Source organism: Salvia miltiorrhiza, chromosome 3 (genome assembly GCF_028751815.1).
Source record: "Salvia miltiorrhiza cultivar Shanhuang (shh) chromosome 3, IMPLAD_Smil_shh, whole genome shotgun sequence".
NCBI classification, from domain to species: domain Eukaryota; kingdom Viridiplantae; phylum Streptophyta; class Magnoliopsida; order Lamiales; family Lamiaceae; genus Salvia; species Salvia miltiorrhiza.
Window position 1 is genome coordinate 15,971,555 of NC_080389.1, and position 16,348 is coordinate 15,987,902.

A 16,348-nucleotide genomic window follows, 5' to 3' on the forward strand; every position below is an offset into this window, starting at 1 on the left:
AACCAGACCGCAAATCAATCTTCGAGAACACGCTTACTCCCTTGAGCTGGTCGAAAAGGTCATCTATCCTTGGTAAATGATATTTGTTCTTCAGTGTCACTTTGTTCAGTTCCCTATAGTCTATGCACATTCGCAATGTGTCATCCTTTTTCTTCACGAAAAGTACAGGTGCACCCCAAGGTGATACACTTGGCCTAATGAATCCAAGTTCCAAAAGTTCTTGCAGTTGTATCTTGAGTTCTTCCAACTCTTTAGGAGCCATTCGGTATGGTGCCTTCGAAATGGGAGCTACCCCGGGCTCCAAATCAATGGTAAACTCAATTGGTCTGTCCGGTGGTGGCCTTGGCAGAATCTCTAGAAATACATCTGAAAAGTCCCGTACAATTGCTACATCTTCTATACTCTTTTCAGTACCCAGTTCTCCGTGCAAGTATACGAGGTAAGCTGAGTATCCCTTCTTCATCATTTTCGTTGCTTGCAGGGCGGAGATGATCATCTTTCTTCTTCCCATACTAATTCCGTGGAAATGTGACGGCTCCCTTCCTGGGGGTCGAAACGATATCCGTCTTTCGTTACAAATGATGGTGGCATAGTTCTCGGCTAGCCAGTCCATTCCTAGGATTATGTCCACATCTCCCATCGGTATAACATACGAGTTGTTCACTACAATCTTGAGTGACCTTATATTCAGTTCTAGGTTCAAGCACACATGATCTACTGTTGTCATCCCTCCTATAGGTGATGATATTGTAATGACCCGACTTTTTATTAAGGATTATATACTTTTAATTACTGATTTAAGGATTTATTATGGTAATTAGAGTTCAGCTTCCATTAATAAAATACGAACTTATATGAATTTGATAATTTATATATGTGATGATTTATTTTTTTTATTTTCAATAGATGATGCACTCAAAATATATTTTGAGTCCATTAATTTATTGTGGAGAATTTAACACTGAAGTGTTAAATATGAATCTTTTATCGATTGTTTACTTAAGCCCATGAGTAATTTATTTTATGTTAGAAGCAAGCTCAAATGGATTTTATGCTTCAATAAGAATTAGGCTTATATGTCTTAATGTATTTAAATGAGTTTGGAACCTTATAATTAATATATTAATCTCTTAGATTTTTAAATTAGAATAATGGCAAGCATGCTGAATCCTAAAGCATGCTGAAGAATTTTGAGCGCATGCTGAAGAAATTCTTCAGTCATACATGCAGGCTGAAAGGGGTTCATACCTGTAAGTTGAAAAATTCCACAATCCTCATCCATCCAAACCACCCCATTTTTCTTTAAAACCACAGCCACTTTCACCATTCTCACACCACCATTTTCAACTACTGCAGCCCAAATTCACAGCCAATTTTAAGGTAATGCAACAAAGAAATTTCTGTATCTTTCCATTCTCTTCCCAAATTGATTCCTAATTTTTGTGATATACAATATCTGCAGAGACTATTATCCACCTACTCAAGGTATCATCACCCTCAGGGAACCACCAATTCATACCAATTCATACGGCTGTTCTGATATTTCACAACATGTTTACATATGCACATATGAACTGAAATTTATAGACTAGTTCAGTTTCAAGAAAAGAATTTCAGATTTCAATAAGCATTTACAGTATTTGATTTCTGCTCAAAATCCTATGCTATTTTGTGAACTAAATTGTGGCTTGAACCTACTGTGTGTGTGAGTCGAAATCAGAGGGGACGGCAGCCGCGGTGGCTGCGGCGGTCGACGGTCGGCGACGGAGCCGAGGTGGTCTCCGATCTGCCAAAGAGAAAAAAAAAGAGATGAGTATTTCAGATTTTTAATTTAGAAAATGAAAAAAAAGGGGGAAAATAGAAAAGGAAGAAATTAGGGCTTACCTTAGGCTACCCGTCGATCCAGAGAGAGAGACGAGAGAGCCGAGGGTGGCGCGGCCTATCGCCGCTGCTCCTCCGGCGAAATCCGTGGCGGCGACGGCTGGATCGAGCAAGAGAGAGAGATGATGAACAGTGTTCGTTTCTTGAGGTTAGAGAGAGAGGGAGAACAAGGGGTGGCCGTGGCGTTGAACGGCGGCGGCGGATCTGCCATGGAGGAGAGGCGGAGGCGACGGAGCGGCGGCGTGCTTGCGCTGCTGCGCCTGGTTCCAGCGGCCGAGGGAGCGAGGGAGTCGAGGGTGGCGACACCTGGTGGCTGGTCGCGGTGGCCGAAGGAGAGGAGGGGAGGAGGCGACGGCGAGGCGGCGCGCCGGAGGCGGCGCCGCCCTCAGCCGAACGAAGAGAGAGAGCAGAGAGAGTAAAGAGAGAGAGCAGAGAGAGTAGGGAGAGAGAGAGCCGAGAGATAGAGATAGAGAGAGAGGCGCATTTGATGTGTGTGTGTTGAGTGTGTTTTATTGTGTGTGTATATTTAGGTTAGGGTTTCAGCCGGGTTTGGGCCGGGTTTGAGCCGGGTTTGGGCCGAAAATATTGGGCTCCCTCTTGGGCCGATTTTATTAATTGTTTGGGCCGAGACTTGGGTCGATTTTAATTAAATTGTTTGGGCCTTATTCAAAGAAAAACATGATAGACTTAATTTATCTAATTAATTTGGGCTTATATCTATTTAAATTATTTGAGCTCTTAATTATTAATTTAAATTGAGCTTGATTAATTTAATTATATATTGACCTTTAAATTAATTATTTAAATGGAGTTCTTTATTTCAAGTATTTATAAATGGATTATAAAATGAAATATTTCGAGTTAAACTCTCATTTAAATTAATTCTTTTCAAAACGACTTATTAATATGGATTATTTGAAAATGATTAAATTGTTTTATGTATGAGAAAGCATGATCTATGATGATATAATTTATCTATGTAATATTATAGGTTTTGTTTTTTTTAAAATGACGGAATATTTGACTTGATGACATAAATAGAACGAGTTATGATTAATGCGCATGTTGATGTTCGAATAAATAGTTTCGAACCTAAATGGTAGTATGTGATAATGTTTTGAGTCTAAGGTTTTGACGAGATAAGATTAATATTAAAATTTACTAATTATTTTAAGGGTGATGATGGGCTCACTTATTGGGCTTCATGATTTTATTATCTTGGGCCTCATGTGTTGGGCTCTATAAATTAATTGATGTTGGGCCTAATATTATTAATGCACTGGGCTTCGAATTTATTCTTTTGGGCTCGAATTAAATTCCTTTTGGGCCTTGATTATTTTATTTTAATTGGGTCTTCATAATTATTCTATTAAATTTAATTAGAGAAGATTTTAAGACTTACTAATTATTAATTAGTAAGTGAATTAGATTATTTTAAGATGAGTAGATTATTAAAGATTAATAATCCGACCTCATAAGACGAGATTTAATTCCTTAAATAGGATTAGCATCTCATAATTTAATTAAAGGAATATGAGTCATGCATAATCATTTCACGCATCCTCATTTATTGAGATTTTTCGAGAATTAGAATCTTATTTTATTTTCTCGGATTAAAGGTCAAGCACCAGAGTTAGAGCTAAACCGTGAGTCTGCTATTCAGGTAGGCTTTCTATGTATAAACTAAAATTTATATATTAGAATTGTTAAGACTTTATGCTTATGAATTTAAATGATATTGTCAATGCCTAAATGCTTTATGTTTTATTATTAATTGCCTATCTGATGTTAATCGAATTCGGATTCTGGATGGGACCGCAAATCCCTTCGGAATTAGTGTACACCTTGTGATCGTGAGTCATCTAGCGGGTTGGCCGATCATAGTGTCCGTAGAGGGAGGCCTCCCTCTCGGCACGAGTTACTGATATGGTGATTAATGATATAAAATACCTGCGCGGGTTATTGATGAAAGAAATGATATTATGTTTGGTAAATACGAGTCTTTAAAGGAAAACCCTCGTATTTTACTACTGTTGAAAGGCTTGACAATAAAATATTATGCATATATGTAAATTTCGGCAAGTGTCCACTAAGTACTTTTGTACTTAGCCCTGCATGTATTTTTAAATGTGCAGGTTGAGCTGTGATCGAGGATGTAGTGTGCAAGCGGAGCTTCTGTCAATCTAGGACGAGTACCTCAGAGTAGAGTATATGTCTTCATACATATACTCAAATTATTATTCCGCTGCAACACTGATTTTACTAAGACATTATGTTATCTGTCAAAACAATATGTACTATTTAATAATGTACTCAAACTCGTTGAGTACCCCTTTGAATAATATTATGTACGGTCCCCTTGTGGCCTTCATTGATTTCTAGATATTTCGATTGATTTCTTTATACAAGTCAAGTCATCAAGAAACCGAATATGCCCCTTTCTAAATCCCGCTCCTAAATTCCCTCCCTTAGTCGCGGTTTTCCCGAATTTGCTATCCTTAGCAAGTGCGGTCGTGACAGATATACTCAACTCATGTTCAGCTATTTTCATTTTAAGTTTTAATATGTCGACACATGTACTTGAAATGAAAGTATGCGATGCGCCCGTATCAAATAGAACTACAACAGGAGTATTGAGTAGCATGCCCATATCTGCCAAGTTTCCCTGGTTGTTCTCGGGCTGCTTCTGCCTCATAGCATAGGCTCTAGCATGACGAGGCTTTTCATGTTGTTTCTGTTGTTGCTGCTGTTACTGTGGTTGCTGCCTTGGGTATGGTTGGGGCAAAGCTTGGATTGCTCGCAGATGCGGAGCCTGGATAGGTGTGTTTGGTCTTGAACCCGTTCCATGTTGCTTATTCGGGCACCGGTTTGCATAGTGCCCCTTCTGGTTACAGATATAGCAACTATCACTGCCGGCCTTACAGATTCCCACATGATTTTTGTTACATTTGGGGCAATGTGGGGCTCTCTGTTGGTTATTTCCCATCTGTTTCGGTGCACTCTGGCCTCCATAGCCCTGTGACTGGAAGACCCGTCCCTGCCATGGCCTCTTCTCGCCTTGGTTCGGGTTACTGTTGTCCCATCTCCTCTTTCCTTTGAAATTCTGATTATAACTTTGATCATGTGGAGGTGCTGGCGCAGGTACAATTGCAAGTCTTTCTCCTGGCATGGCTGCCTCAATGTCTAACGCTCGGCTGAGCGACTCAGTGTAAGACAATCCTCCGTGGCTTGCCAAAGCCATCCTAATTTCGTGCCTCAGACCGGCACAAAACTTTTCAGCCATCTTTTCATCTGTGTCAACTTGTTCCGGCGCATATCTAGACATATTGCAGAACATCCTGTCGTATTGAGTTACCGACATCTTCCCTTGTTTTAGATTGTAAAATTCAGCTTCCTTCTTCTTGCGGTAGCTCTTGGGTATATACTTGTCATATATACTGGCTTTGAATTGTTCCCAAGTCAGGTTTTCTAACTGCTCTGCTGTCATCGTTTTCATCCGTGCTTCCCACCAGAAATCAGCTGACCCAGTCAACTGAAAGGACATACAAGTCAGGCGCTCTTGGTCGGTGCAACGCAGGAAGTTGAAAATGCGCTCAATAACGCGAACCCAAGTTTCAGCTTCTGCCGGGTCTCCTGTCCCGTTGAAGGTAGGTGGGTTCTGTCGCAAGAATAATTCTTCAATCCGTCGTTCTGGCTGAACAGGTGGTTGAACTATTTCTGGTTCTAGCCCTGTTTCTGGGCCTCTTCCTTCATTTCGGGGAATCCTGCCCCCTCCTCTTGGTCGTCCTCGTTTTGACGGCATTCTATTAGGTCAAAACACAAGTTGTTAATGCAACATCACAAGGCATACTATTGTTCTATCCAACTTCTCTCGGACGCCTTTGCTTTGTTGGCATTCCGATGAGTCGACATATAGTCACCAATGTAATACACAGATGCATATCATCGATTCTGTAAATTGTTTTCTTGATTCTCAAATCTCGCTCATACTCTTCCTCATGAAAGTATATAAATAACATAGCGGAAGTAACTTGTCGCAAAAGACTGATAGGGTCGCTACATAGACATGGGAAATTAGTATCAATGAGGACTATTTCATCAACAATTGAATATAGATCTGGTGATCTATCCAAGCATTATACACGATGAACTAGCTATCTAGCAAGGTCATCATGAAAGAGCTCAGTTCCGAAATGCCCTATGAACCAGCATTTTCGTACTAATACTTATCAAAATAACTAAGCCAACATAGGGGCATACAAAAGCATCGAAATGATCATCGTATTTGAAATACACAAATAACGTCCTACTAAATGCACAAGAGAATGTCTGTATGCATTACGTGCTTGACCCTTGGATTGAAGCATACGTGTTTGACTGATTTAATCTGATGAGTATCTGCTTGTCCTTGGGTCACAGAAAATCTACCAATAGCTAGTATATCGCAATGATTCAAATCACAAATGGCAATTAGGCAAAGTGTTTCAATAATTTGCCAAATAATTGAAAATGAATAACCATAGGGTAGAAATGAATTGACTGAAAGGTCGAAACGAAATGACCTAATAGTCTGAACCCGTTTGGCTTTTCAGATGAAGGTTTAAAATATATAGGTTTAAAGACCCATATATGACGACTACTGAGATTTTGGCCATATGGACTGGCCAGGTCCGACATAACTACTTCTCTGTCACTCGGAAATACTTTTCCGAACTTGGAAACTCTTATTCCTTGGCTGCAAAAGGTATATTTGGTCTAAAATCACTACTTTCTTCTTAATATCTTGAACATGTCCTTGAGAATATTCTAGAGCTTCTCAAACTTGGAGTCTGCCTCCTAGTTTAATGCAATCCTTAAACATCTTCTATAGGTGAAATAAGGTAGGCTTGACCTTACTCAACAATGTTCCTCTATATGATCTTACTGTAGTACTTCTAGTACTTAGTGTTCCTTCACATAGCTCTTGAAATGCAACCATATAATTTGAAGCACTCTTCCGTGTTATTGCAAAAGACCTTCTGAATCATCACGCATTCAATAAGGAAATAGCTTTTGCTCATCTGAGTACCTTTATAGGGTATGTGTCCCCATGTGTAATTCTAAGTCATGGAATGACCTTAGTCAATGCTTGCATTCTGGCTACTAAACTGAATGTTTGGTCTAAAATGTTCTAACTGGGGAATGTCTCTGATCGACTAAGGTATGCATACTTAACCTGCTTAGTCTCTCATCATAATCTCAATCTCTTAACTTTAACATCGAACCATTGTCGATATTTCTAGCTCTTGTTAAACTCCAAACCATCTTCAGGAACTCCTCCCGTCTTACGCACTTGTATAGATTTTTCTAGTCAATCATAATGGTTGGTAACTTCTAGTTACCCATGGCACCTATCCTTCTTTCGATTTGTAGCAGGTGATCGTAATCAATAGGGATTCTAAATCATGCTCACGTGTAATATAATAGGTAATTGTAATCATAAAGGTTCTGAATAGCTGAAACTGTAAGCTGGCAGTTCTAATCGCGATGTTATAACATCATACACAAAGTGTTATAACTGCATATGAGTCCGACTCTGAAGTTCAAACATAAATCATGAAGGTTCTCTTCATGCCATAACTGGTGATAATCGAGAGTTAGTAATGAGTCTTAGCTCATTATGCGATAGCTAGCTGATTACATAAGTCACACTCGTCGCTACGAGCAATGACTCACGTGATCTATCATCAAATAAGGCAATAGTCGATTCGGTGTTCTGTCACTCGTGAACAACCTGAATGAAGAACTATGCCTGCTTCAGTGATTCGTGCGTGGCACTCCGCTTGCACTGCTTTCATGGGATTTTCTTTTTCTTTCTTAGCTCTTCACCATGGCTATAGTGAAATATAACTGAGTTTCTAGCTTCTATTGTTCTTCTCGTAACAGTGATCATGCATTCTTAACGCATCTAAGTTCATTGAGATATCTAATCAATCAATAAAGCATAAAACTTGAATGTAAGCATCAGTACATTCATATAAAACGTGAACTTCTCAATGTTTTAAAATCATTACCACCTTCTTTCTTGCTGAGCATGACGATGTGATGAAGTGATGAGCTTTGGCTGACTGACTCATATATACTAGTGATCATACTAGAAAAATGGGCTAACTCTAGGGTTCAGAGCAAATGAACTGCTCTGATACCACTCTGTCACGACCGGACCTAATTAAGGATAATTAAGCCGGAAAACCGTGAATAATAGAGGGAAATTAGAAGCGGGATAGAAAGGGGATAATCAAACAAGGAGGGATCGCATTTCATCATTTAACAAAAAGGATATTTATAATATAACAGAAGTTTAGTCTTATAGACTCAAATAACTAGTAAGTTCAGATATCTCTGACTTAGCCAAATAAACATAAAGCTTCTGAGTACGCAGCGGAATATGATTCTGATTACATGTATGAAGACATGTAACCCTAGAGTTCATTAATACATAATAAGACAAAAGAGTCCCGCTCGTCACTTCATCACCATCGGCAGCTGCTCAACCTGCACATTTAGAAATATATGCAGGGCTGAGTACAAAAGTACTCAGTGGGCACATATGCCTACTATGAAATATAACATGCTTCGTAAAGTTGTAAATTGTCATGCCATCATAAACAGTACAGCAAGGGAGTTTTTTCGCTAAAAAGGCCCAAGCTTACTAAATTCATTTGTGATTCTTAAAGTTCGTCTGCAGACTAAGTTCTCTTGTAATCTATCATATCTGGAACTGTGTGCCGGAGAGGTGGCCACCTCTCACGGACACTTGACCGGCCAACCCGCTAGATGACTCACGGTCACTGGTGTACACTAGCCCTGGCAGGATAGCTATCAACTGCTCAGGACCCGAATTCGATTTCATAATAACTGGCAAAGCCACATCAGATAGATATCATACCAAACATTGAAACATTTATGGCAAGACAACAGTTGAAATAATTTTCAGTTCAAAGATTTTGCAATGAAATAACTATTCAAACATAACATTAAACTCATTTGATATATATGAAAGTAACCCACCTGATAGCAAAGCTTTGCTACAGATTAGTGACCCCTTGACGAGCTCTTATTCTTGCTCTCGACCTTTAATCCGAGAAAATAACGTAAGCCTTTAAATCGAGGGAAAATTCTCAATTAAATGAGAATGCGTAATTAAACTATGCATGAATCTCGTATGCATGAACTATTATTCTGAGATAATAATCAGGGAATTTCTATTGTTAATCCAGGCTATCGGATTTAAACAAAAGCTAAGTCTCGTCTCATGAAGCCGGATAATTAACAAAAATTAATCTGTTCTCTTCGGGGTGTTCTAATCCGTCAATTAAATAAACCCCGCTCCTCGTAGTCAATAGAAAATAAATAAATACTTCAGCTTATTCGCTTTATAACCTCATAATTAATCGGCTTAATAAATAGGAATAAGTAATGTTATAAGATTAAATAATTAAAAGGCTCAACATAAGGTAACCTAATAATTAAGTAAAAGTGGGCTTGAATAATTAACATGAGAGGTCCAATTGAAAAAATTCATCGGCTCAAGTAATTAAATAAATCTTGGCCCAATAAATAAATAATTTGATTAGCTGGGCTCAATTAAATAAATCAAACGAGGCCCAACAAAGATAATATAACAGCCCAATTAAAATAAAATAAATGAGCTTCAATTTAAATAAATTCGGCCCAATGAAATAAAATAACCAAAGCCCAACTGAAATGATACAGCAGTCCAAATAAGTGAATAATCAAATGTCCATATAAATTCACAGGCCCAATCAGTAATTAAAAATCGGCCCATATCAATAAATCAAGGCCCAAAATTAATAAATAAGCCAGCCCAACTCAAGCCCACTGAAATAAATACAACAAGGCCCAAAGAAATTAAATAAAAGCCCAAAGAATTTAAATAAAGGCCCAATTACAATAAAGAAAGCCCAATTAAAATAAAAGAGCCCAACTTTAATTAAAATAGGAAAAAGCCCAAATCTTCCCCCCCCAACATCTCGGTTCTCTCTCTCTCTCTCAATACACACTCACACGCACCCACACAAATAGATCTCTCTCTCTTCCTCTCAATTCTCATCTCTCTCTTCTCCAATGAGGGCTCGCCGCCGCTGCTCCGGAATCCGGCGAGGTCGACAGCCGCGCCAAGGTCCGACGCCTCCTCGCCTCTCTTCTTTCTCTCGTTCACAGCCCACCAAATCCGGCTTCGTCGATTCAGCGCCGCTGTCTTCCGATTCAGAGCAATCGACGAGTCCTCTCTAGTTTCCGTCGAATTTCGTCAAGTAGCAAGGCTCTGCCTCTGTCGTTCACCATGAGTCGCCGTCACTGAGCAACCGACGAGCACCGCCGCCGCGACTCTCTCTCCGACCAGATTCGCCTCTCTTTCTGCTCCCTCGAATCTCCTCCGGATGTGGCCGAGCAGCAGCTGATCGGCCCGTCATCTCTCCCTTCGTCGACCAGCTTCGCATCCAGCCGCCGTCCAGCCCCCTGTCCAGCCGCCGTCCAGCCCCCTTTTCTCTCTCTGGATCGACGGGCAGCAGCTAAGCCGCCTGCTGCTGTTGCCGTTCTCGGACTTCACCGTCGAAAGTCTGTTGTCTCCGTCGATTCTCCGAGCCCCGACGCCGCTGCTGCTACTGGAATCCGGCGAGGACCATCGCTGAGGTCGGGAGTCTTCTACCTTTCACCGCTCGACGCCGTCAACGCTGCTGTCCTTGGAACCGCCGCTGCTGCGTACGAGTCCGGCGTACCTCTGCACGTCGCCGTGATTCACGGTTGGCGCTTGGATCCCCTTGAGCCGTCGCCCAATCATCGCTTCATGGCTCGACCGAACAGGCTGCGCCCTTTTCCATTCGAAGCTAAGTTCATTCTTAATACTCTATTGTGAACGAAACTCAAAGCTTGTTGTAAACTCAGTTCATGATTCTATTGAGCTCTAGTATTTCTATAATTCGATTATGCAGTGGGTAAAACTAGCCATAGTGGTTTGTTTCTATTTCGAAAGTCCTCATTGTCTAACTCATGAATAACACATAAAAACTGACTTTAGTTGATTGCTATGTCCATTATGCAAAAATGTTTTCTATCATTATATACTGATCATGCTTTGATATGCATACAACTGGATTGAATATTTGGTATTGAATTAATACCTTGAAAATGACTGTTGGTTGGCTGATTGTCGTTGGTTTAAATGAAGCTGATAGAATCTGAAATAGAATCATATGATGTTCCCCTTAATAATGCAGGAGGAATACATGGCAGAGCTAGAGAGAGTTGAAGTATGGCTTACCCCTTTGAACTTGGCAGAGTAATGAATGAAGGTTATCTCTCTACTCCTTCAATTGTTGAGGTATTGAGCAAATTGAAAATAGCTGAAATGATTAGTTGTTGCTCTCCATTAATTGCGGTTGATATATGGGAATAAGGTGGAAGAATGTGGTGTTGTTTGGCTGGAGTTAACTAAGTGAGGAGGAGTTGTTGCTCTTCAATTGGCTTGACAAAGTGTAGTGGTGGTGTTGTATGAATGGGGAGAAAAGCATGGTGGAGCGAAAAAGAAAGTTTGTGTAATGATACTGATGACTTTGTATGTTATTATGAGTTGTGGACATCAATGTATCAATGTGATTGGAATATTGTATATTGTTACTTGTAGTTGTAAAAATATGTTGTGTGCGTGTAATACTGTTTTATCGAAGCAGATTGTAGTATTTTATATATATATATATATTGTAATAAACAAATCTCTGTGATTCAGTAACTGTAATAAAATACTGGCTTCGATTCTGCTTGATACTGTATATTTACATAAATCTCGATTTCGACATGTGATAACTCGCTAAAATCGATAAGTTATAAAATGAATCTAAATTAAATCCGCAGATTTAATTAACTCACGAGTCGGAAATAATCCACGACTTGAGTAAAAATAAATTCTAATTCCATCTCGCTTAAATAAATAACGTGACTTTGCTAAGTCAGTTATAACTCTGAAATAATATCATTGACTGTTTTAACAATATAAATTCAGGATCATAAGCTGAATTCATATCAGGATAATAACCGTTTTCATTCACTGATGAACAAAAATAAACACTCATAACTGGATTTAAAATATATAAAAGAGTGGGTCATTACACACAGAATGTATCGGCCATTAATTGATGCTTAAATGCTTAAACAACTATTCAACCTTTATTCTAGGGTTTACGGTTTAGTTTTTTCTCAAAAACCTATTCAACCTTTATTCCAGATAAAGAAGAAGAAAAGTGATGCAGGAGAACCAGTAAAGTACATGGGCTGTGGGGACTGCGAGAATCTCAGTAAAGTACATGGGCTATGGTAGCTTGGGATGGCTTGAGGTCAAAAGACAACCAGAGAATCATAGCAGGTTGATTAACTAGTTCTTGAGGACTTGGTGCTAGAAACATTGTATGATAGATTTTTGTTTTAGCTATAAGGTAGTTGGTATTTTCAATTTTGAATCGGAATATGCAATGATGATGTATACTTGATATTTGGTTCATTTGTATAATAATGTATGAATTTTTTGGATGATATATAATATTGTTATCGTTGATTTTATCATTTTGTCGTTTTATAAAAATTGCAAAATTTAAAAATATACTACAATTATATAAAGTGCAAAAAACTGTTATAAAAGGTGCAAAAAATCGTTATGTATTCTAATTAAAGATAACGGTTAAAATCGTTATAAAAACTGTAAAAATCGTTATAAAAAGTGCAAAAAATCGTTATAAAAAGTGCAAAAAACCGTTATGTATTCTATCAAAGATAACGGTTAAAACCGTTATAAAAAGTGCAAAAAACTGTTAACTATGATAAAAAAAAAAAAAAAATTAATACATAACGGAAAAATCTTAATACATAACGGTGAAAAACCGTTATGTATTCTATCAAAGATAACAGTTAAAATCGTTATAAAAAGTGCAAAAAACTGTTAACTATGATAAAAAAATAAAATAAAAATTAATACATAACGGAAAAATCTTAATACATAACGGTGAAAAACCGTTATGTATAACCTTTATAGATAACGGATGCGTACTGTTATGTATGACGCATCGTACCGTTATCTATGCTACTATACATAACGGTTTTGAAACCGTTGTGTATGACGTATAGAATAGATAACACCACTATACACAACGATTTTTTTGCTCATAGATAACGGAAAAAATCCGTTATCTATGAGCGTTTTTCTAGTAGTGATCGGAGACCCCCGCTGGTCGTTTCTGCACCTTGCATAGCTTAACAAACTCACTGAGAAAATTGTATGGATCCTCTCCTTTTATGCCATAAAACTTGGGAAGACCTACTCATAAACAATAATAATAAAAAAATCAATAGGAAAAAGAAAAACAATTAGCACCGTTGCCCGGCAACGGCGCCAATTTGGTGGACGTCGTATACCACCAAATAATTCCTGCAATTCACCCAAAATTAAATGAGTATAACAATAAGTAGGGTCGAACCACAGAGAATGGGTAAATGCACTCAATTTCCTAAAGATCAAGTTTGGTGTAGCCACCACACCTTAAATTGGAGAAAATACTAATAAACTACGAAAAGCAAATAAATCAACAAAAATTGCAACTAGAAATTAATCAAACAAATATAACTCGGCTCGAATAAATTCATACTAATTTAATAACTCCGATCATCGACACAGTGCTAAATTAATCCCTATTAACCAACCAGTTATACGATACCGTGAATGCAACAGACATACCCCAATTTCTACTTACTTTGTCGATAGCCAGCTATAGACGCCAGACCTAACTATTTCTCTTATTAAAACATAACCTAGTTGTGGACGCCAAACCTAAATTTAATGTTTCAATAACATTAAGACCCAATTTAGACAAATTACCCAAAAACACAAGTAATAATTCGTCTACCAAATTATCCCTACTACGAACATGGTAGCTTTATCACTAATCAGCCATATTCCAACAATTACGGATTGGAGGAACCAATTGACTTTAATCCAATTAAATCTAAATTGATGAGACTCAAATAAAATCGAATTGACTCTAAACACAAGGAATAAATCGAAATTTATAGGAATCAATTATATAAACAATTAGGTCTCACAGAAATTAAATTATTGTTTCAATATTCTTGCCGAATTAAGAAAATTAACTACTCATGCTATTAAAATAAAACACAATAAAAACAAATAAAGAAAACATAATTACTAATCTAATAAACTGAAATATATAATATTACCAGAAACGTAAGAACACATCTTTAATACTCAAAATAAATCTAAACTAAGAAATAAAATAAACAAAAGTAAGAAAACTTCTACTGTCGCCGTGAATGTGTTGATGTTCGTCCAAGTCTCTTCTGCCAAGGTCAAAATCTCCACCTCCTAATCTAATTACCTAGCCACCTAACTCCTCATTGTTAGGTCCGAAGGGTCTCGAATAGGTGTATGGGGGGGGGGGAATACATCTATGGGCTATTTTTCTCCTCTAAAACAGAGGGATCTCAAGATAGAGATCAAAACGAAACTTTATAAGCAAACTATGACACCTGTTAACTGAAATGAGTTTTCACCAAACAGGGTTGACGACTGATACTGAAAAACTCTTCAGTAAGGAGTTATCAGTTAAGTTACTGGAACTTAACTTAAGTTACTGGAACTTAACTAATGCACGTAAGGGCTTCAGTCGAGTTTGCTAAAACATAGATGATATCACTCTTCCTGACTATCAGAGGATAGATCAGTCAGACTGATGTCATACGCAGCAGAAATAACTTTGTTTTGTAATAGCCTCGGTTGAGCACGTTGTTAGTCTTAGGTTTCTCTTTGTAGTTATTCAGTATTCAGTTTATCAAATGAAAGAACACAAGTAAGAATGTAAAACTGAAAGTTGTAAATAACACAGAGACTTTTACGTAGTTCGGAAAACACTTCCTATATCCACGGTCGGTTGATCAGACCAACAATCCATTCTGCAAGTGCTTAACTGGTGCACTGCAAACCGAACCGTGTGCTTGCCGGGTGCACACAACCGTACCATTGAAGATTCCACTCTTCAGTACCCACACTTCACTCGTGTCGGATTTCTCACTCCTAGCACAACTCGTGCTAAGATCTCACAGAGTCAGAGTACCTTCCTGAACTCCTAACCACTCAAACACTCGATTCTATCTCTCGGAAGGAGGTTTGAAAACTTGCCAACTATACTTCAAAGAACAAGTTCTTTGGAGCAAGTTTGACCTAGGCTTCTGGGTAAACAGAGGTTTGCCTAAGGTCTAAGAGAATGTGTGTAATCAGCAGTGACTGATTTTTGGCTTTGGAATTCTCTTCTTCGATTCAAGCTTTGGGGAGGTTAAGCTTTTGGCTGAGAAACTATTTTGGCAGAGTTTCAGCTTATGTCGTTGAATCGGTGAAGATTGAAGTGATCCTCGAGCGCTATTTATAGGAGAGGTCTTGAATAGATCCGTTGGCGGAGAACGTTTTCAAGATTTCTTCCGTTGGAGAGCATTTCGAATTTGGGCTGAGGCTTCAATCTTCGAGGTTCCTTGTTTGGTGGGAACGGCTATGTTGAAGAGCAGGAGATGGAACGTCTCTGATAAAGTAGCCACCAAATAGGAATGACCTCTGCAGAGAGGAATGATCCTGAGATCTCTGCATTTAATGCGGTTGTACCTTTGGAGTACGTGGCTTCTTTTGAACGTTGGAAGTTCAGTCCGAGGAAGAATGTTTAACAGATACTTGACTTTAGTATCGGTCCGCTGAGTCCACGCGGCACGCATTAAGTAATCAGTTCCAAACTGATTCTTCAACTGATACTTCAGTTGGTATCTTCAGTCTTCAGTCTTCAGTCCTTCGTCCTTCAGTCTTCAGTCTTCAGTCTTCAGAACCGCAAGCTAAACTAGAAACGAACTCTAACACTTGAGTTCAAACAGTTCTAGTCTATTACAATAAAGACCTATGAATTTTGGTATCATCAAAACAAGAATTAAGATATTCCACAAGTTTCTCAACACTCCTAAATAAAGTCCACATCCTCATCTAATAAAATGAACTCAATCACCCTTTAGTTCATGGGCCAAATAAGAATCAATCTATATTAAGCCCAAAAACTAATACATCTCGTCAACTAATGCTTAATTATAAAATATATTATATAATAATAATAATAATAATAATAATAATAATAATAATAATAATAATAATAATAATAATAATCTTATCGTTTTGCATCAAACTTCTCCACTTTCTTTCACTTGACTTCGTCAACATCGAATTCTTCAATTCCTGCACCAAAAATAACTTAATTGTATATATTAAATTCAATAAAGCATAAAATAATCCAAGAATATGAACAACTAAAATACACATCAGATTTACATGATTCGTTTCCTTAGGTCCCGATCCACGACGGTCCCTTGGAGGTTT

The 16,348-nt window shown here is 38.2% G+C and overlaps 3 long non-coding RNA genes across 4 annotated transcripts; 1 reads left to right on the forward strand and 2 right to left on the reverse strand.

The window, feature by feature from the left end:
- Positions 1–1,497: 1,497 nt before the first annotated feature.
- Positions 1,498–2,532, reverse strand: LOC131017872 (uncharacterized). The gene is made up of 2 exons (XR_009099900.1): positions 1,885–2,532; positions 1,498–1,786 (listed from the first exon to the last, which is right to left on the reverse strand). It is a non-coding gene; the product is annotated as an uncharacterized LOC131017872 (long non-coding RNA).
- Positions 2,533–9,808: 7,276 nt separating this feature from the next.
- Positions 9,809–11,559, forward strand: LOC131017878 (uncharacterized). 2 transcript variants are annotated; one of them, XR_009099909.1, is made up of 2 exons: positions 9,809–11,263; positions 11,340–11,559. It is a non-coding gene; the product is annotated as an uncharacterized LOC131017878 (long non-coding RNA). The 2 variants fall into 2 exon arrangements; XR_009099908.1 differs by having other exon boundaries at positions 9,809–11,234.
- LOC131017881 (uncharacterized) lies at positions 10,662–11,321 on the reverse strand. The gene is made up of 3 exons (XR_009099911.1): positions 11,204–11,321; positions 11,064–11,120; positions 10,662–10,754 (listed from the first exon to the last, which is right to left on the reverse strand). It is a non-coding gene; the product is annotated as an uncharacterized LOC131017881 (long non-coding RNA).
- Positions 11,560–16,348: the final 4,789 nt, after the last annotated feature.